The following is a 22,613-nucleotide window of genomic DNA, read 5'->3' as shown; positions in this document are numbered from 1 at the left end:
TATATTGAACTCTATCCTTCTCTCTCTCTCTTTCGCTCTTTTTTCTCTCCCCGTTCCATTTCTCTCCTCCTCTCACTCTTTATCACCATCTCCATGTGTGTATCCCTCTGTCAAAAAAAATCCACCCCCCTGTCCTCTAGCCCTCTGCTCTGTTTGACCAGACATGTGGCTGTTGTTTGGAGAGAGACATAGAACAGCACTGTGCTGGACACTGCCTCGTCTCTTATTCCTGCCTTGGCGTTTCTCATTCTGATACTGTAGCTATCTATGTACACTGCACAGTGTATGTGTAGATTACACTGTAAACATACGGCTATTGCCTTGTCAAGGCTGTGCTTGACTTGACTGGAAACGGAAGACAACTTAGTGGCAATGGTCATTTAAACACATAGACAGTATAGCTTACATGGAGTTATTCCAGTGGAGGCTGCTGAGGGGAGGACAGCTCATGATAACGGCTGGTATGGAGTCGTCGGAGTGGTATCAACCACATGGTAACCATGTTTTTGATGTGTTTGATACCATTCCATTTACTCCATTCCAGCCATTATTATGAGCCGTCCTCCCCTCAGCAGCCTCCACGGAGTTGGTCTCAAAGTGAATGTGTTATGTTATTTTCAGAAGGTCTTGTCTCCTTGCTTCATGAGGCTTCGGGTCGTTGTAACTGAACAGTGACGTGACCGTAGAGCAGAGGGTTGATGGTGTCTTAGGGCTGCAATCCCGTTAACGGGATCGATATGACAACAGCCAGTGAGTGCAGGGCGCCAAATTCAAAACAACAGAATTCTCATAATTAAAATTCCTCAAACATACATGTATCTTATACCGTTTTTAAGGTAATCTTGTTGTTAATCCCACCACAGTGTCCGATTTCAAATAGGCTTTACTGCGAAAGCACCACAAACGATTATGTTAGGTCACCACCAACTCACAGAAAAATTCTGCCATTTTTCCAGCCAAAGAGAGGAGTCACAAAAAGCACAAATAGAGATAAAATAAATAACTAACCTTTGATGATCTTCATCAGATGACACTCATAGGACTTCATGTTACACAATACGTGTATGTTTTGCTTGATAAAGTTCATATTTATATTTAAAAAATCACAGTATACATTGGCGCATTACGTTCACTAGTTCCAAAAACATCCGGTGATATTGCAGAGAGCCACATCATTTTACAGAAATGCTCATTATACATGTCGATAAATACAATTGTTAGACATGGAAATATAGATATACCTCTCCTTAATGCAACTGCTGTGTCAGATTTCAAAAAAATGTTACGGAAAAAGCAAACCATGCAATAATCTGACACGGCGCTCAGAAGAAAAAAAAATATCCGCCATGTTGGAGTCAACAGAAATCAAAAATAACATTATAAATATTCCCTTACCTTTGACGATCTCCATCAGAATGCACTCCAAGGAATCCTAGTTCCACAATAAATGCTTAATTTGTTCGATAATGTCCATTATTTATGTCCAAGTAGCTACTTTTGTTAGCGCGTTTAGTACACAAATTCAAACGCTCGTGCAGGTCCAGCCGAACGTCGGACGAAAACTTCAAAAAGTTATATTACAGGTCGAAGAAACTTGTCAAACTAAGTATAGAATCAATCTTTAGGATGTTGTTATCATAAATCTTCAATAACGTTCCATCCAGAGAATTCCTATGTCTGTAGAAAAGCCATGGAACGCAGGTCGCTATCATGTGAAATGCGCATGACCAGGGCCTGGCTCTCTGCCAGACCACTGACTCAAACAGCTCCCATCCGGCTTCACAACACATTAGAAGCCTCATTCAAGTTTCTAAAGACGGTTGACATCTAGCGGAAAGCCTTAGGAAGTGCAACATAACCAATATCCCACTGTGTATTCAATAGGGGCTGGGTTTAAAATCGACCAACCTCAGATTTCCCACTTCCTGTTTGGATTTCTTATCATGTTTTTGCCTGCCATATGAGTTCTGTGAAACTCACAGACATCATTCAAACAGTTTTAGAAATCTCAGAGTGTTTTCTATCCAATACTAATAATAATATATTAGCAACTGGGGCTGAGGAACAGGCAATTTACTCTGGGCACCTCTGGGCATCTTATTCATCCAAGCTACTCAATACTGCCCCTGCATCAATAAGAAGTTAAGTAAGGCAGCCACATTAATTGATATGGTCTCCAAGCTTGTGCAGCAGCCTTTGTCCTTTAACGGCTAATAGAAGACCCTTTGTGTTGGACTCTGTACCTTCATATGTTTGTTAAGGATGATGTGGTGTGCTCCAGTGCTTCATTGCTGGAGAACAGTAGACAGACCCATGTGTTTCTGTGGAATAAGAAAAAAACTGAGAACAATGGGTAAATTGAATGTGCAGTATTCTTTTAAAAAAACTTTGTGTTTGCACACACACACACACACACACACACACACACACACACACACACACACACACACACACACACACACACACACACACACACTTGCCTACAATATAGTAACTCAAATGCACAGGCATCCTCTCACTCCAGAGGTCGTGGGGAGCAATCAAAGCAGCACCTTTGTGATACTGTACAGTTAAGCGTTTCTGAAAGCTCTTCTGTGCTGCGTCGAGGTACACACTGACAGACAAAGGCTGGCAGAGGGCTTAGATTCCTGCCCTGTGTGTAACACAGGCCAGGAAGGAGACAACTCACTGCTGTGCTGTTGTGTCCATGCAGCCTCGCCGCTCAATGGGGCCGAGGTGGCTAAGTGGTCACGGGGAGGGCCTTGCATCTCGCAGGCCACGGGAAAAAGTCATCCCTGCGCAGTGGTGCCGCCAGACACAAGAAACCTTTTAAAACCTCCGTAGGGAGGCTTTCTCTCAAAAGTCAGCCCATAGTTACCGTTTCAGCACCTCCCCGCTTTTACATGAGAGAAAATTATGGATTTGGGTATTCCATTAATTATTATTTATGATTTAGTGGTCTGAGGGTGGAGTGGATGTAAAACCGGGAGGCTCTCTGCTGAGAGCACCTGAGGAATATTTTTTATTTTATTTGACTGGGCAAGTCAGTTCAGAACTAATTCATATTTACAAAGACGGCCTACCCCGGCCAAACCTGGGCCATTTGTGTGCTGCCCTGTGGGACTTTCAATCACAGCTGGATGTGATACAGCCTGGATTTGAACCAGGGACTGATATGCAGTGCCTTAGACCGCTGCGCCACTCGAGCATGCCCATAGCAGGTATAATAATGGAATTATTTATTTCAGCAATGTTAGTCCAGTATGCAGTATGCATTGCTTTAAAACCTGTTATCTGTTCCTATCGGATTAGCTTTGGGTCTATTGTCATTTGAAAGAGTTGGCCAAGATTAGCACTTTATTCTCTTAATTGTGTTGTTGACCCTGCTGACTTTGCATATAGAATCATTGAACAGAAGGGGAATTTTATGAGGTGTACAGACTAAAGACTAAGGATGAATTAGAATTTTGGGACCATTTAGAATATTCACTGCTGAGGGGGATGGCTAATATTAGGTCTTGTCTACAGCTGGTATTACAAACAACCTTTCATATCCAGTGATACAATGAATGTGTCACACAATGAATCTACTCATGTATCCACACCTGGCCAGCACAGATCTCTCTGATCTCTCTGAATGTGCTCCACAATCTGATTACAGGATGTACTAGGATGTAATGCTATGTGCAGACAGCTTCTTTCTCTCTGTGTCAAGTACAAGCTCATTACCTCGGGTGGTAGGGCTTCTTCCACCGCTGGCTGCTCTTGAACAGATAATGGTGTGCTCTCTTCTCTTCTGGGCTTCCTTCCTTTTTGTTCTTCAGGGTCACTTAAATGGATGACCCCTGCCCTGTGACTCATATTGATTAGCTTAAGGATTACTGATGGTCTGGAGGTCACATTCTGACATTATGGCCTTTGACCCCTAAGGAGGGTGTGTTGAGAGAGGGCCCCATTCTAATGAAGCATGTGATATTTACCTGCTGGGAATGGGGAGGCGCTGTGTCCTGACATGCCTACCATATGATAGTAACCATGTGTGTGTGTGTGTGTGTGTGTGTGTGTGTGTGTGTGTGTGTGTGTGTGTGTGTGTGTGTGTGTGTGTGTGTGTGTGTGTGTGTGTGTGTGTGTGTGTGTGTGTGTGTGTGTGTGTTTTGCTTGCCGATGCTGGACTCAGGCAATTGATGTCTTTGTTGAGTGACAAAAAGAAGCTAAGTGCAGGGCCTTCTCCTTAATGAATCTTTATTTGGTTATCTGAGCCTGCAGGACACCAGGTTTTAGGACAGGAGGAAGCAATCATAGTGAAAAAGAACAGTTGGGCAATTTCACGGTAACAGAATTACGCTTTGACAAAGTTTATCAAACCATACAACTCTATGCACAAGGACTACTTTTAACAATTTCCACTGAAAAATGTACATAAAAGCTCATTTAGTGGAAGAACTGTGCAAATGCAAACTTTGGTAACAGAATTACGGTAAAATCTCCCTCGGGTTTTTATGCCACGTTTTCTAAAAACTCTGTTAAATATCTGCTCTGAATGAAGATTAAAAGATGTCTGCAGAAAGAATGAGGTGTCAGCTATGATAGGGCACATTGAGTTAAAAAATATATATATATTGGTTATTGAACTACAGTAAGAAAAGTGGATTTACACCCGGTAACAGAATTACGGTAACGGAATTGCATCATGAATCCCTGATCTGTACTACACAGAAAGGCATAATTATGAATATGAATGTCATTCTCCTCATGTTTTCACAAGTTTGGAGCACAGTAGAGTACGGTGCAGTACAATAGCAGAGTAGAGTAGGATAGAGTAGAGTTCAGTTGAGTACAGTAGATATCAGTATAGTAGAGTTCAGTAAAGTACAGTAAAGTAGAGTATAGTATAGTTCAGTAGAGTTTAGTACAGTAAAGTATAGTATAGTTCTGTACAGTACAATATACTCTATTCTACTGTACTATACTCTACCTTTCTTCACTGTACTGTACCTTATCGTACTATACTACTGTATTGTATTGGACTGTACTGTACTGTGCTCTACTCACTGTACTGTACTGTGCTATCCAAACTTGTGAAACATACGTCTATGATAGATTTGGTCCAGTACGGTCCATCTGTGGACGTTAACATCAAGGCCAGGGTGAACTGACCAAATTTCAACTACATTTCCGGTGTCGGTGCTCAGTGGGTGAGGATGCTAGTTACAGGAAATGGAAAGAGATGGGGCTCATGGGTAGGTGTCAGTAAGAGCTGGGAGAGGTGACATTAACTGGAGAGGGAGTGAGAAAGGAAAAAAGAGAGAGAGGGAGAGATAGAGTTGTCCAGACTCAGGCTGTTTTAATACTCTTGGTTTTACCACCAGACACCAGAAAGACAAAGAAAACATTTATGAGCTGAACATAAAAGGGAGAACAGTAGAATGTGACCCAACTGGGGTTTGTGTCCCATTGTAGCCAATTCAGTTAGTGATTTATTCACAGAATAACGAGTTTTAATCACTCAATAATTCATAAACAAAATTGATATCCGTAAAAACAAATGGATAGGTCTACCTTTACTTGCTACTTCTGTGAGCTTTCATTATCCTCTCATTAGGTAGAGACATTTGAAAATATCCTAAAGTGTAAAGATATGTGGGTTTTTAGTAAAGGAATTACAAGGTCATATTTCTTAAACTTACAGAAGGTATACCGTTTAAGACCTTTTCTGGTAGATGTTTTCTAAGACCCCTTTTCCATATGTTTACCCAGAAATCAAATATGTTATTATGCCTCATTTTTAAGATGGAAAATTGTTGAAAAACATATCTAAGCCTTTATTTCCCATAAATATAGACTCGTAGCTTTCATTTGACACCCAATTTGATATGCTCCTAAAAACTTCACATGTTGGTGCTAATGGGTTTAGAGAAAGGTAGAGAACGGACAAATGGGCTCCGCAGGAATTCACAGCCCCAACGTCCCATGATGCCCATCGTGGCGTGGTCATGTCTATTGTTGTTTGGGGAAATGGTGGTTAAAGCATGATCCTCTCAGTAAAGGTCAGTAAGGTCTCTGTGTGCTCCTGGGTGCACTGTCGCAAACATGAAATGCTTCTGGGCTTACAAACCAGAGTCAATGTCCCTTTGATAGCAGCATGTACAGATGCCCTGCTAGATATGGAGTTTGATCTATGAATCATTACACATCGCGGGGGGCTTGAACAATCCACACTGGGTATTGTTATCACGTGAAGCAAAATCCATATTTTCTTCTTCAAAAGCAGTGGGCCGAGTTCTTTTTCTAAATATATATCATCCAGTTGGAGCCTTTGTTAGTTTGTTTTTTATTCCTCAGTAAAAGGATGTGATGGACTGGAGTGATTCACTGCTGAATGGAGCCAATGACCTATATAAACCCTGGATTGCTGATGTTATGTATTGGCCATTGAGAGGCTTTGAAGTCACCGGTCGGCCATATTGGTAATCCCCAGTAGAAACAGTCATTCATAGGAATGAATGGAATTATACAGTATTTCAAAGTTTCAAGGAAAAGATTACATGTATTTAATAATTTTTGTTGTTGTAGTAAGGACAGTAACATTAGTAATCTCTCAAAATTATATTTATGGATTTTTTTTTTTTTACATTTGTATGTTTAGCTCACATAATATAATTTAAAAGCATGCATTAAGGTGTCCATAATAGAATAAACATGGCATAAACAAATGTAGACATTCATAAATTAATTTCTATAGCTTCCAATATATTTTTTACAACAGTGGGGGAGTGCCAAAATGGGGGTGCGGTAGCTTCAGTCATCTCGTGTATATATAAATCAATGGATGAAGCGCGGTAGGAATCAACCCTGGCTCACCCACTGGAGGAGACATGAGAAGAGATGTGGCAAAAGTGAAACAGCTCTGCTCTTCTTTCCTCCCAGGGAGGAGGGACTGTTGAAGGAAGGGAGTATTTCTCACACCTCCCCCCCCTCAGAATTTGAACTACATATTGATTATCTCAGGGTACACCATCAGGGCCTTTCTGTCTGTCCACCTATCTCCAGCCAGTGGAGTGGAGGGAAGAAGTGCTGATGGGAGGTGAACAAAATCCTATGATGATGTTATCAGCCTCTGAATGTTTCTGTTTCTGTTAGATGCATCTACTTAGCGCTCAGCTGTTCCTTTATTGCACTTTTGGGGGGGGTTGTCTAAATACTTGGTACAGAGGATTGTGATACAGGAAGAAGTGTGAAAGTGAAGTAGCTATAAGGAAGGGAGGAACACAGAGGCAGACAGGAGTGCTGGGTTATGTTCTGTCAGTGCAGCAGGCCTCTCCTAGGGAAGACACTAATAGGCAACCTCCAGCAGGGGCAGTTTAGCATATGAGAGAGGCTTGAACCATTTCAGATCTCTTTTATCCTTTAGGGCCCACCAATAGAGAAATACATTTGAGACGGGAAGGAAGCTGAGACCTTTTTTCTCTCCTTTAAAGGGAGGTGGCATAGATCTGTTGCTCAAGTCTTCTAAAGATCAAAGGCTATTTTTTTGTCTGATGTATTTGTCTGTGTCGGGGCTCATGCTCAATTTGTACTTTAGGATAATTTGTGTGCATTACAGCCTCGCTCCCTGCACCACGGCTCTGTGGCAGTCCCAGTAACAGGCAGGCAGTGCTGTCATGCAAATGGTGGCGCGATTAGTGAAGCCTCTTTATAGTCCCCCTCAGATAAAGTGTCCCGCCCGGCCCTCAAACCCATCCACCATAAATTGTTCTTCTTATTTACTTGTCTGCCATGTGTGTGAGCTCTCTGCTGGGAGCTGGTGCAGCATGGGCTCCCCGTCGGCCCGTTCAATTGGCCAGCCGTCCAGGAAACACTTATTTTTGTAAATGTTATCTCTTTGATGGCTTTGCCTCTCTCCCTCTCCTTCTCTGTCTCTCCTTCCCATTTCTCTTGGAGTTCCTCATTAGCTTAGGCTCAGGAAGCTTTTCATCATTTCAATTAATTACAGCGCTCAGTATAGTAGACCGGTCGGACCAGCGGTTTACTGATTGGCCCACCTTTTATACCCCGCACGCACGCCTGTCACCAGGCAACTGATCATAAAAGCCTTCGCTTACAAAATAGGATCAATCGAAATGACAGGCTTTTGTCCCCTTTTTTATGCATTAATTGGAAAGAGTTTAAGCTTTGTTGAGTTATAATTTATTTTAATTCTGGGGCCCATTCAGGCTCTGAGTCTGTAATTGACCTGGGTAACCCTGGGGTGATCAAGAGAAGCATGGTGGGGTGTTGGGTGGAGAAAAGGAGAGGCCAAACATGAAGAGTGAAGTTGAACATAAACAAATAGGTACAACCCCATTCTGTCTGCCATTTGTGTGCGTTTTCTATACATAGAGTATCCCAGACAGATGGTTTTTAATTGCCCTCCCAACCTAACGCTGGGATGTTGAATGATAATTTATAAAATAGAAGAATGCACGGGCTGTCAGGGTTAAAAAGAGGAGCAGAATGGTAGAGAGAGACTACCTGTAACAACGCTGACATCTGTGTGAATGTAACTATCATTTCCTCTCAAATCCATTTTTTTTGTATTGAAGTCAATGTACCCAAGCAAGTAGGCTATTGAGGCTACTGTAGATCTTCATTGCAAAACAGTGTGTTTTTATCAGTTATTTGGTTACGTGAATACATATAGTATAGTTCTATCTAAAAAAAATGTTTTTTAAATTATGTTTCACAATTGACTATTTTCTGAAAAGGATGAGTTCACTGAGTGGGATGGTCCTCCCCATTCTCGTCTGAGGAGCCGTCACTGGCATTTAGAAGATATAATTGTTTTCTCTGGCATAGTCAATATCTACGATATCCATAAATTCCTCAAGATCAAAAAGGATGCCACTACTTTGACTTGGAGCAATCAAATCAAATTGTATTTATTACATGTGCCGAATACAACCTTAAAGTGAAATGCTTACTTAAAAGCCCTTAACCAACAATGCAGTTTTAAGAATAATACCTAAAAAAAATAAGAGTAACAAACAATTCAAAATCAGCAGTAAAATAACAATAGCAAGGCTATGTACAGGGGGTACCGGTACAGAGTCAGTATGCGGGGCACTGGTTTGTCGGGGTAATTGACATAATATGTACATGTAGGTAGAGTTAGTAAGGTGACTATGCATGGATAATAACAAAGAGTAGCAGCAGAGTCTCATGGCTTGGGGATAGAAGATGTTTAGGAGCCTCTTGGACTTGGCGCTCCGGCTTGCCGTGCGGTAGCAGAGAGAACAGTCTATGACTAGGGTGGCTGGAGTCTTTGACCATTTTTAGGGCCTGGAATAGAGGTCCTGGATGGCAGGAAGCTTGGCCCCGGTGATGTACTGGGCCGTACACACTACCCTCTGTAGTGCCTTGCTTTCGTAGGCCGAGGAGTTGCATTACCAGGCAGTGATGCAACCTGTCAGGATGCTCTCGATGGTGCAGCTGTAGAACCTTTTGAGGATCTCAGGACCCATGCCAAATATTTTCAGTCTCCTGAGGGGGAATAGGTTTTGTCGTGCCCTCTTCACGACTGTCTTGATGTGCTTTGACCATGTTAGTTTGTTGGTGATGTGGATGTGAACAAGGAGTACAGGGTGGGACTGAGTACGCACCCCTGAGAGGCCCTCGTGTTGAGGATCAGCAAAGTGGATGTGTTGTTACCGACCCTTACCACCTGGGGGAGGCCCGTCAGGTAGTCCAGGATCCAGTTGCAGAAGGAGGTGTTTAGTCCCAGAGTCCTTAGCTTAGTGATGAGCTTTGAGGACACTATGGTGTTGAACGCTAAGCTGTAGTCAATGAATAGCATTCTCACATAGGTGTTCCTTTTGTCCAGGTGTGAAAGGTCAGTGTGGAGTGCAATAGAGATTGCATCATCTGTGGATCTATTGGGGCGGTATGCAAATTGGAGTGGGTCTAGGGTTTCTGGGATAATGATGTTGATGTGAGCCATGACCATCCTTTCAAAGCACTTCATGGCTACAGACATGAGTGCTACGAGTCGGTAGTCATTTAGGCAGGTTACCTTAGTGTTCTTGAGCACAGGGCCTATGGTGGTCCGCTTGAAACATGTTGGTATTACAGACTCGGTCAGGGAAAGGTTGAAAATGTCAGTGAAGACACTTGCCAGATGGTCAGCGCATGCTCGGAGTACACGTCCTGGTAATCCGTCTGGCCCTGCAGCCTTGTGTAACAGTATTTTTTATTGGAATTTCACAATTTTCACCCATATTTAAGAGATACAACAACAGAGACAAAGCAACAACAACAACAAAACAGCACTCACTTACACATACCTACGTATATATATATATATATATACATACATACATACATACATACATACATACATACATACATACATACATACATACATACATACATACATACATACATACATACATACATACACACACACCCATACATACGTACACCATTTTCCTCTTCCCACTCGGTGCTTCTCTCACCCCATGCCCATCAAACGCGTCTCTCAATACATACATTTTAAACACATTTACAAACAGAAATTAAACAAAAAAGCTCAGTTTAAACCAATAAGTTAGGTTCCACACATGGAACGTACAGTGTATTTCTGAAATACATAGATCCCCGCCATTCTAAGAGAATCCTTGCAGCATAATAGCTGATACCTCAGGTTCTAGGTAATTTTAGATAAGGTTCCCATACTTTGTAGAACTGGTCTGTTTTAGAATGCAATGTACATGTCAGATATTCCAGAGGCACCCATTCAAAAAGTATCTTATGCCAATCTTTAATGGAAGGAACCTTATCACTAATCCACTGTAAAAGGATGTTTTTCCTCGCTGCGAAGGTAAGGATGTTGTAAAGCCTTCTTTTACCCACAGAAGTAACATGTCTACTAGGGAGACCAAACAGTAAAGAAACTGGGTCCAAATCTAGATCAACCCCTAGGATCTTTTCAATTTCTTGCAGGACACCAGACCAGTATCTTTGTATTTTGGTACATAACCATAAACAATGTGTTAGGGTGCCTGTATCAGTTTTGCATCCTGCAGCCTTGTGAATGTTGACCTGTTTAAAGGTCTTACTCACATCGGCTGCGGAGAGTATGATCACACGTCTGGAACAACTGATGCTCTCATGCATGTTTCAGTGTTACTTGCCTCGAAGCGTGCATAGAAGTTATTTAGCTCATCTGGTAGGCTAGTGTCACCTGGCAGCTCTCAGCTGTGCTTCCCTTTGTAGTCTGTAATATTTTACAAGCCCTGCCACATTCGACATGTGTCGTATGATTTGATCTTAGTCAGTCCTGTATTGACGCTTTGCCTGGTTCGTTGGGCGACAGCGTAGCCTAGTGGTTAGAGCGTTGGACTAGTAACCAGAAGGTTGCGAGTTCAAACCCCCGAGCTGACAACGTACAAATCTGTCGTTCTGCCCCTGAACAGGCAGTTAACCCACTGTTCCCAGGCCGTCATTGAAAATAAGAATGCGTTCTTAACTGACTTGCCTGGTTAAATAGAGGTAAAATAAAAATAAATAGTGGGATTTCTTATAAGCCTCCGGGTTAGAGTCCCGCTCCTTGAAAGCGGCAGCTCTACCCTTTAGCTGTCTCTACCCTTTAGCTCAGTGCGGATGTGGCCTGTATTCCATGGCTTCTGGTTGGGGTATGTCATCGATGCACTTATTGATGAAGCCAGTGTACTCATCAATGCCGTCGGAAGAATCCCAGAACATATTCCAGTCTGTGCTAGCAAAACACTCTTGTAGCTTAGCTTAACTCAGGAGGAGGGGTCAATGTAAAGAATACTGGCATGTTAGCCAGCCACAGAGCTAAACTATAACACTATACTTACTCAGTCATACACCCAGACAGCCCTCTGTGGAGAGTGGTGAGTGTGTTGACACATAGTAATAGCTTTAAAAGGTTTTTCCAGGTATTGGGCAATGGTGTGTGTTTCCAGGTATTGGATGAGTCCTTCTGTAGCTCAGTTGGTAGAGCATGGCGCTTGTAACGCCAGGGTAGTGGGTTCGACTCCCGGGACCACCCATACGTAGAATGTATGCACACATGACTGTAAGTCGCTTTGGATAAAAGCGTCTGCTAAATGGCATATATTATTATATTATTATTATGTGTGTATATGGGGGGGGGATGAGGTTGGAGGATACAGTGTACATTTGAAGTCAGAAGTTTACATACACTTAGGTTGGAGTCATTAAAACTCGTTTTTCAACCACTCCACAAATTTCTTGTTAACAAACTATAGTTTTGGCAAGTCGGTTAGGACATCTACTTTGTACATGACACAAGTCATTTTTCCAACAATTGTTTGCAGACAGATTATATAATAACCATGGGACCACGCAGCCGTCCTACCGCTCAGGAAGGAGACACGTTCTGTCTCCTAGAGATGAATGTACTTTGGTGCGAAATGTGCAAATCAATCCCAGAACAACAGCAAAGGACCTTGTGAAGATGCTGGAGGAAACAGGTACAAAAGTATCTGTATCCACTGTAAAACGAGTTCTATATCGACATAACCATGAAAGGCCTCTCAGCAAGGAAGAAACCACTGCTCCAAGACCGCAACTGCACATGGGGACAAAGATCGTTTGCAACTGCACATGGGGACAAAGATCGTTTGCAACTGCACATGGGGACAAAGATCGTTTGCAACTGCACATGGGGACAAAGATCGTTTGCAACTGCACATGGGGACAAAGATCGTTTGCAACTGCACATGGGGACAAAGATTGTACTTTTTGAAGAAATGTCCTCTGGTCTGATGAAACAAAATTATAACTGTTTGGCCATAATGACCATCGTTATGTTTGGAGGGGAAAAGCGGAGGCTGGCAAGCCGAAGAACACCATCCCAACCGTGAAGCACAGGGGTGCCAGCATCATGTTGTGGGGGTGCTTTGCTGCAGGGGGGACTGGTGCACTTCACAAAATAGATGGCGTCATCAGGGAGGAAAATGATGTGGATATATTGAAGCAACATCTCAAGACATCAGTCAGGAAGTTAAAGCTTGGTCGCTTTAAAGCATGGCAGCAAATTGTGACGACTGCGTAAGTGGTGTGTATACTTTCACTAGTCACTGTATAGTATCCCAGACAGACGTTGTAGAACCTCCCCTGCATGGATTTTAACACTACTTTTCTACTCCTCCCAGGAGTTGAATAAGAGATTAATAAAACAGAAGATTACAGGGGCTGTCAGGGATAAAAGAGGAGCGGAATGGAAGAGAGAGAGAGGCTACCTGTAACAGCGCTGCAGGGCTGTCATTTGTGTGAACGTAACTATCAGTTCCTCTTAGGAGGTGGGGTGCATGTAAAGAATACTGGCATGTTAGCCAGCCACAGAGGTAAACAGTAACGCTATACTTACTCAGGCAGACACCCAGAAAGCCCTCTGTGGAGAGTGATGAGTGTGTTGACACATTGTAACAGCTTTAAATGGTTTTTCCAGGTATTGGGCGAAGGTGTGTGTGTGTTTCCAGGCATTGGTTGATTGTTATTGTGTGTGTGTGTCTTTGTGTGGGAGTAGTTGGAGGAGATGCTGCTCCGTACCCCTCCCATTCATCCTAGCCTCCTGACTGGGTGGACGCTGAAGCGCCAGCCTTCCATCTCCCTCGGGTTTCCTTTGTCTGTGGGTGAAACCCCGCCCCTCAACCCCTCACCCCCCTTCCTCCCTCCACCAGCCTGGCCCGAGCCTTTGAAACTGCCCTGCTGCTGCACTTCCCACTGACACTCAGCTCAATGACTGGGCTGCACAGGTCAGGAGACTGTCTCAATAGAACCGCAGTACACTGGGCCTCCCTCCCTACGGATCTGCTGGGAAATTGGCTTGCAGAGAGAGAGAGAGAGAGAGAGAGAGAGAGAGAGAGAGAGAGAGATTGTAGACCACACCAGTGTTTTTTTTTCTTTCACAATTTCGGTAGATATAAGGTAACAGATACTTTGTAGACAGACACCTAATGAGAGTAATTCTCCTAATGGAGCTAACAACCACAGGTCTCAGTGCTCAGAGAGTGATCTGTGATGGAGGCAACAGGGTAAAGGAACCCACATACTAGGCTCGTTTTGCTCCTAGCAGAACTCGGCTAGGCGAAGAGAACGCCTGTGCTTCGCATAGTCCCTTAAAATACCTTCGCTGGAAAAATGAGAAAATAACGACAATATTACTGTTTGCAACAACATAGCCACTATACACTTCCTCAAAACAGTCCAAATTTGAGATAAATCAAGGAATCTGTCATTCAATTTGAGGTTGTTGCCAAGGTCTTAGTTAGATATTTAGTGCAGTATTTCGCAAATGAAAAAAATTGCATGAAAAACTTAATGGAATAATCCCGTCCATAGTTCCCACTTCTACTAGGAGTAGTACTGTTGACCATGAAGAACGGACGTAGGAGTAGTACTGTTGACCATGAAGAACGGGCGTAGGAGTAGTACTGTTGACCATGAAGAACGGGCGTAGGAGTAGTAATGTTGACCATGAAGAATGGGTGTAGGAGTAGTACTGTTGACCATGAAGAACGGGCGTAGGAGTAGTACTGTTGACCATGAAGAACGGGCGTAGGAGTAGTAATGTTGACCATGAAGAATGGGTGTAGGAGTAGTACTGTTGACCATGAAGAACGGGCGTAGGAGTAGTACTGTTGACCATGAAGAACGGGCGTAGGAGTAGTAATGTTGACCATGAAGAACGGGCGTAGACTTTGTCTACCAAACCTCTCAACTGCTCAAACAGATGGGAAAAAAACCTGCCGAACACCATAACGAATAAACTGCATTCATCCTTCCTTCCCTCACTAAAATATATCAATCTACTGTATTTACATGCACACACACCAACATTCTTACCGCTCAGGACAACGTGCCCCCGCCCCCTTCCCAGCCTCCTCTCCACTCCTCTCCCCAGGCACGATGAGAGAGGTGCTGCTGTGAGCTCCTGCCTCTGCCTCTGCAATTCACCTCGGTGAGAAAATGCAACATGACACTTTTTCCTGTTTACCAAAGGCCTACGTCCCTGCTTGGAAAACATGCGTATATAACGTCTTAAGGACCAATCTGGTTAGCACTATGCAGATTAATGTGTCTATTTTACCCGGCTGTGCATGGTCATATCTCTCTCTCTCTCTCTGTCTCTTGCTCTGTCTCTGCTTTTGGGAGATTGAGGTATAATATGATTTCTCTAACTGTAATGCCGAGTTGGGCTGAAGGGCTCAGAGCTCTGGACGCCTGTTGACTGATTATATGTCTTCACACGTGTCTATCTAATCTACCTCCCAGATGGAGAACTCGGATCGGAGTTAAATTGATGCCAATCTGGTCAAGATAAGTTGTATCATTTCATTATTTAGATTTATGAATTCATGTCAGTATACCAAACCAATTTTCTTTTTTTTTGGCTCTGTACATAAATGTAAGAGGATAACCAACTTTAGGAGTTCCGTATGATATATCTTCAAGTGCATTTATTTATTTATTTTTCTTTTTTGTTAAGGGGTGGACCAGCTTTAATATTGCGGATAGATTGTTGCTTCCGTCAATGTAATTGTCTTTATCATCTTCATGTGCATTTAGCCAAGGGACATATTACTGTGAAAAATTCTTACGATTATTTCTTGGCAAACAACAGACTTCTGGGAAGGGAAATCACATAAGATATATACTACCGTTCAAAAGTTTGGGGTCGCTTAGAAATGTCCTCGTTTTCCATGAAAACATACATTAAATTAGTTGCGAAATGAATATGAAATATAGTCAAGACATTGACAAGGTTATAAATAATGATTTTTAATTTAAATAATAATTGTGTCCTTCAAACTTTGCTTTCGTCAAAGAATCCTCCATTTGCAGCAATTACAGCCTTGCAGACCTTAGGCATTCTAGTTGTCAATCTGAAGAGATTTCACCCCATGCTTCGTGAAGAACCTCCCACAAGTTGGATTGGCTTGATGGGCACTTCTTACATACCCTACAGTCAGGCTGCTCCCACAACAGCTCAATAGGGTTGAGATCCGGTGACTGTGCTGGCCACTCCATTATAGACAGAATACCAGCTGACTGCTTCTTCCCTAAATAGTTATTGCATAGTTTGGAGTACTTTGGGTCATTGTCCTGTTGTAGGAGGAAATTGGCTCCAATTAAGCACCGTCCACAGGGTATGGCATGGCGTTGCAAAATGGAGTGATAGCCTTCCTTCTTCAAGATCCATTTTACCCTGTAGAAATCTCCCACTTTACCACCACCAAAGCACCCCCACCCAGACCATCACATTGCCTCCACCATCATGCTTGACAGATGGCGTAAAGCACTCCTCCAGCATCTTTTCATTTTTTCTGCGTCTCACGAATGTTCTTCTTAGTGATCCGAAAACCTCAAACTTAGATTTGTCTGTCCATAACACTTTTTTCCAATCTTCCTCTGTCCAGTGTCTGTGTTATTTTGCCCATCTTAATCTTTTATTTTTATTGGCCAGTCTGAGATGTGGCTTTTTCTTTGCAACTCTGCCTAGAAGGCCAGCATCCAGGAGTCACCTCTTCACTGTTGACAGTGAGACTGGTGATTTGCAGGAACTATTTAATGAAGCTGCCAGTTGAGGACTTGTGAGGCGTCTGTTTCTCAAACTAGACACTCCAATGTACTTGTCCTCTTGCTCAGTTGTGCACCGTGGCCTCCCACTCCTCTTTCTATTCTGGTTAGAACCAGTTTGCGCTGTTCTGTGAAGGGAGTAGTACACAGCATTGAACGTGATCTTCAGTTTCTTGACAATTTCTCACATGGAATAGCCTTCATTTCTCAGAACAAGAATAGACTGACAGGTTTCAGCTGAAAGTCTTTGTTTCTGGCCATTTTGAGCCTGTAATCGAACCCACAAATGCCGATGCTCCAGATACTCAACTCGTTTAAAGAAGGCCAGTTTTATTGCTTCTTTAATCAGCACAACAGTTTTCAGCTGTGCTAACATAATTGCAAAAGGGTTTTCTAATGATCAATTAGACTTTTCAAATTATAAACTTGGATTAGCTAACGCAACGTAACATTGGAACACAGGAGTGATGGTTTCTGATAATGGAGCTCTGTACGCCTATGTAGATATTCCATTAAAAATCAACCGTTTCCAGCTACAATAGTCATTTACAACATGAACAATGTCTACACTGTATTTCTGATCAATTTGATGTTATTTCAATGGAGAAAATAATGTGCTTTTCTTTCAAAAACAAGGACATTTCTAAGTGACCCCAATCTTTTGAACGGTAGTGTGTGTGAAGGCAGTCAATGAGGCGTGACAGATTGAAATAGAACAGCTCAGCTCTGACACAGGCGCTGTTCATCTGCCAATACTCTCAATGCCTGTTTTAATCTAAAGCAGGACATTCCAGATATGGAAGGGAACTCTCCTCTTCTCTCTCCTCGTGGCTTTCTTGGAAATAGTATTTACCTTGTCTCCATTTTGTGTGCCTTGGCTCCATTATGCTTTTGTATCTGAAGGCCGAACGAGCAGCCAGGTGAAATGAACCCTTGGAAAAACACTTGAAGCAATTATATTTACAAATGCCTCTGATTACCCAAGTCCCCCACCGGGATCAAGAAATTAGAATTTTCTATTATTTCTTTAACACATCACAGATCTGGGAGCTTCTGGAATTGGAGCTCCTTTCTTCCTATTGGTTGGCTGTACAGTATTACCCCTTTACCTGTTTATTTCATGCCCTACATGGTGCTGATGTGATATGCGTCAGGAAGAAGATAGTGTTGGAATTAGCTCTACCTCAGCTGACATGCCACAGGAGACATGAAATGGAGGCTCTGCATCTCCGTTTCACTCAAAGAGGTGCCCTAGGTAGCGCCCTAGGCCATGTGCCAGCCTACAGTACCTCCAACCCATCCATCCCTCCACCCAGTTTCACTCAGGCTCCGTTCCCCAGTCGGTAGCTGCCAGCCTGGGCTCTCAGCTCCATCTCCCAGCCCTGGAAGGATCCTTGTATCGTTCCCTGGGAAGGCCTCTCATTCCAGAGAGAGGAATCCTATGAAATGCAACCTTGAGCGGAGCTGCAGAACAACACAATGACCATTAGAGTCTGTTTAGTACTGTATTGTGTGAATGGCAGGAGCTACTGTACCACTGAGCCGTTCTGATGCACAGGGACCGTCACAGATCACTGGGCAATGCTGACACAGGTCATGGGAATGCCAGGTGTGCAGAGCAGGGCTATAACAGTCATACTGTATGGGGAGGAGGAGGGAGGAGGGGAAAGAAAAGGTGGGGGTGTAAACACTATGAAAGCAGCATTGCTCAGTAAGTGTGGCTGATGGCTGGTGGCTGGGGCTTGATGTCACCCTGCTCTCTAAGTATTTGCGTGTGTATACAATGCCTCACAGTAAACTGAAGGAACTTTAAAGAGGATATCATTTATGCATAAAGACCCAAATGCATTGATTGCAGTGCGTTGACTGAAAAGGATACTGCCTGGGATATTGAACTGTTCAAACAAAAAGTTCCCAGGTTCCTCGCCTCGCTGCTTCATGTTCAACAAGATTGAAATCCCCGTCATATCTTTTTTCGAGGAGTGATATTATCACAAGTGGCATAATGTTGTATATGTTTAATATTTTTGCGGGTCGTATTCATAACTGGGAAGTGTAGGCTTCCTAGTTGCAGATATATTTCTTTCCTTCCGTCCTACTAAGAAGAGGAAGGGAAAGCTGGCAAAGCGCCAGCAACATCAACAACTGATAATGCACTTATTTCAGAACAAAGCAACTGCTGCAGAGAGAGAGAGAGACGCCTGGCAAACAGTTGCATGTCTCAGGGGAAGGCCATCCTTGTCCTAGGTCTAGCCTCCCACAGCACAGCAGACCACAGCACTGTTGTGACAGGGGCGCTGTGAAAACACAACGACATGTCTGTGGCGTGGCCGCCCGCCAGAGGGACGGCGGGTATGGGTATAGCTGAAATCTATCTCTCTCTCCCACAATCTGTAAATCAAAGATGGAGTGGCAATGGCTATCGCACAGGGACAAGAGCGAGGAGCCAGGCATTAATGTCACCCCCCCCGCTCTCTCTTTCATCTTTCATTCTTCCTTATTCTCTCTCTCTCTCGATGTTCTCTCGCTCTTTCTTCATCATTCTCTCCCTGCAGTCTCAAAGCATCTCGCTCTCTCTCGTCAAGCCATCTTTCTCTCAGTCCTTCTACGCCTCCCTCCATGCTACTCTGCTGACAAGTTCCATACCAGAGGTGAGAAGAGGAATGTGGCTAATTGACGTGAGATGGGATCAGAAGGAAAAATCGCTGTCACTCAAGCTTCAGTCTGTCTCAAGGCTGGTAGAAAGGTCTCTAATAGTTTGGAAGTAAATATTTTAGATGTGAAATTCTTCCAATTCCACTATCCGCTACCTCTGTTTAGCTCAACGTGCTCTGGTGGAGATTATTCCGTCCGAAGTGTGTCCTAAATATTTCTCCCAATTACCCCATTACAACATGATTTCAGAAAACGTGTTGTTGTAAATGTGCACATTTGAAGAAAATAGAGCCCGTGTCAAAATATGTGTCTTTTCAGTTGTCTTTCTGCCAATTGTTGATGAAAGGCTCTAACCTTGACCATGACCATCAGAGTGTCTGCATGCAGCTGGGTTTTAGTTCAAATTAAAATGCAGCTCCTTTGTGGTGAGGATTTGTCCCTCTGTGAAGTGTGTGTGTGTGGGGGGGAAGGGGGTGGAAGGTCGTGGGAGGCACATGGCGGGGTGGTATCTTTTTAATGAATTCTGTCTTGGTCTGGATGTCTCTGGACCACCCTAGCCCTTCTCAAACAAACTAATTAAAAGAGGGCCCTGAATTCCTCTTCCCTGGTTTTAAGGCTCATAGGGGGAATTCCTCAGTAATAGAAGTTGGAGGTGAGTGGGAAAAGGGCAGAGGTGGGGTCAGAGGTGAGACAAGAGAGCTGTAGTCTAGCCCAGAGTTTTTACCAGATTTCCAATGTGTTTTGATTCTGAGGACCAGTCTGGGAGTCTGAAATGTTGACATCTGGTTATTTGGTCATTTGATCTGTGCGTGTGAGCACTGCATATATATGCCATTTAGCGGGCATGCGCGTGATGCGTGTGTCTGTGCATACGTGTGTGTGTGTGTATGTGTATGTTTCCGTGCATGCCGGCCTGCCCGCCTGCTGGCTTGTCCTGCTAAGTGTCTGTTTTGTGTTGACAGTAAAATACATTTCCCATAGCGTGTGATGGTCCAGATCCACCCATCACTACCAGTGTTACTGTCCAATGTCTACTCTTGTGTGTGTTCTGTGATGTAATGTCTCACTAGGTTTCCTGCCAACTCTCTGTGGTAGTTCTTTCAAAAGGCCCCTCCCCACTGCCCCATCACCACGCTTGACTACACTTGCCTTTACGGACAAAAAACACTGTTAAAAAGCTTTACAGGGCCAGCACCATCCACCAATAAAAACTCCCTCTTCCTGTCCTCCCCTTTGGAGGACATTTTGTACAACCTGTGAGATTGGTAAAGACATGTAAAAGTGTGAAAGGAAGAGGACATGGAGTGTCAGGAGGGGAGGAGGAGGTGATGGAGGATGTATCTCGTCAGACATTGTCTGTCTGTCTATCTGGGTCTGGTGGCTGGGCTAGAGGGTCTGGTGGCTGGGCTAGAGGGCCTGGTGGCTGGGCTAGAGGGCCTGCTGCTGTTCCTGTTTTCAACTCTGACTGTCTGTCTTTCTGGCCCCACAGGCCTGGCCATTCTCTGTGAGCCCACAGTCGGCCACATTGTCAATACCAAGACCAGTAAGTGGAGGATGGGCTCTCCTCTCCACACCTCTTCACATGAACCAGAGGGACAAAGCCCAGCCTTAGACCAGAGTGATGGACAGGCAGGAGACAGCGCTAATCTGACAGAGAGGAGAGGACAGGACACAGTCAACTAACTGTCCCACTTCCCTTCTCTGGGCCTCAGCCGCAGACCCCTTTATGTTGGGTACCTCCAAGGGAGAGAGTTGCAGCAGCCATTGTTGGGGTGAATTTAAGTCTTTGGAGTGGCTGGGAACAGGGTGAGATGCTGTTCAGAACAAAACCAGACCCTCTGGTTGGCTCCTCTTTGTGAGAATGACCATAGCGCTATTCTTTCCTGACTGACTGACTGACTGACGGAAGGACTGACTTGCTGACTGAGGCCCCCTTTTGTCATTCCTCACTACTGTGTTCTGCCCTGTCCTGGGTAGATGGGTGCTTTTCTCTCCCCTCCCTCTCCGTAACCCTTCCCCCACTCTGTCTCTGCATATACTCAGAAATGGGAAAGGCAGAGGTCAGGGGGAGAAGGGGAGGGTTCAGCTGGAAAACGGTGACCTCTGTGTGTGCATTAGGGGAGAATACCCCTCCTTCTTTTCAATCCTCCCCCGTAACGCTCCTCCTCTCCCACTCTCTTCCAATTCTCCACTCGGGGGGGCATCCCCCTCTCCCATAGCCCCAGGGCAGCTGCAGTGACCTTGGCTTTGGCAGTGAATGAAGTGGCCCTAACCTGCCACAGTCCCTGACCCCTTCCCCAAACACCAACAGCACGGCCTCCGTTTGGAATTGTGAAAGGCCAGAGCCAAACCAACAGTCTCTCACACACAGAGAAAAACATTGATTTGTCACGCTGTCGCCAGAGATCTGTTCCAATGGTTTAATGTTCCTCCAAGCTGGCTGAACGGTTAGTCAGTGGGAATACATCGCTTTTCGTGTACAAAGGCCCTCTTTGCTGCTGTTGTTTTCACACTTGTTGGCGGAACGACAACATCAGCCAGCTTAGAACATATTAGGAGGTGTTTTAGATCACAGCAGAACTTCATATTGTATCCATTTCTATCTGGTTATATGTTGATTACTTTCTCTGTCTTCATGAAGGAGAGTCTGAAATGAAATGCAACATCTTTGCTTGCTCAGTACAGTCACTAGCTGTATTCTGTGAGATGAGAATGTTTAGAGCGGAAAGTCTCTCTTAAGCTGACTAGAAGGTAGGAGTGGATGGGGAGAGAGAGCGGGCAGGCATTTCCCTTTTCTCTCCTTGGGTCCTCTGGCACAGGGGGACAATGCAGCTGAAATGGACAGGGTTAAAAAGCCAGTTACACTGTTGTGTGTGGATCAGGTCACTTGGGTCTGGAATGGAATTCCACAATTCCACAACATGACAGTAATATAACGTAACGTACTGTAGGTAACACGACAGTAATATAACGTAACGTACTGTAGGTAACATGACAGTAATATAACATACTGTAGGTAACACGACAGTAATATAACGTAACGTACTGTAGGTAACATGACAGTAATATAACATACTGTAGGTAACGTGACAGTAATATAACGTAACGTACTGTAGGTAACATGACAGTAATATAACATACTGTAGGTAACGTGACAGTAATATAACATACTGTAGGTAACGTGACAGTAATATAACATACTGTAGGTAACGTGACAGTAATATAACATACTGTAGGTAACGTGACAGTAATATAACATACTGTAGGTAACGTGACAGTAATATAACATACTGTAGGTAACATGACAGTAATATAACATACTGTAGGTAACGTGACAATAATATAACGTA

The 22,613-nt window shown here is 43.8% G+C and overlaps 1 protein-coding gene across 1 annotated transcript in view; it reads left to right on the top strand.

The window, feature by feature from the left end:
* LOC118394153 (immunoglobulin superfamily DCC subclass member 3-like) overlaps nucleotides 1–22,613 on the top strand; it is a 118,654-nt gene that overhangs the window by 21,787 nt on the left and 74,254 nt on the right. The window lies entirely within an intron of this gene.

The sequence above is a fragment of the Oncorhynchus keta genome, chromosome 14 (genome assembly GCF_023373465.1).
Source record: "Oncorhynchus keta strain PuntledgeMale-10-30-2019 chromosome 14, Oket_V2, whole genome shotgun sequence".
NCBI lineage: Eukaryota > Metazoa > Chordata > Actinopteri > Salmoniformes > Salmonidae > Oncorhynchus > Oncorhynchus keta.
This window is presented reverse-complemented; position numbering and strand designations above follow the sequence as displayed.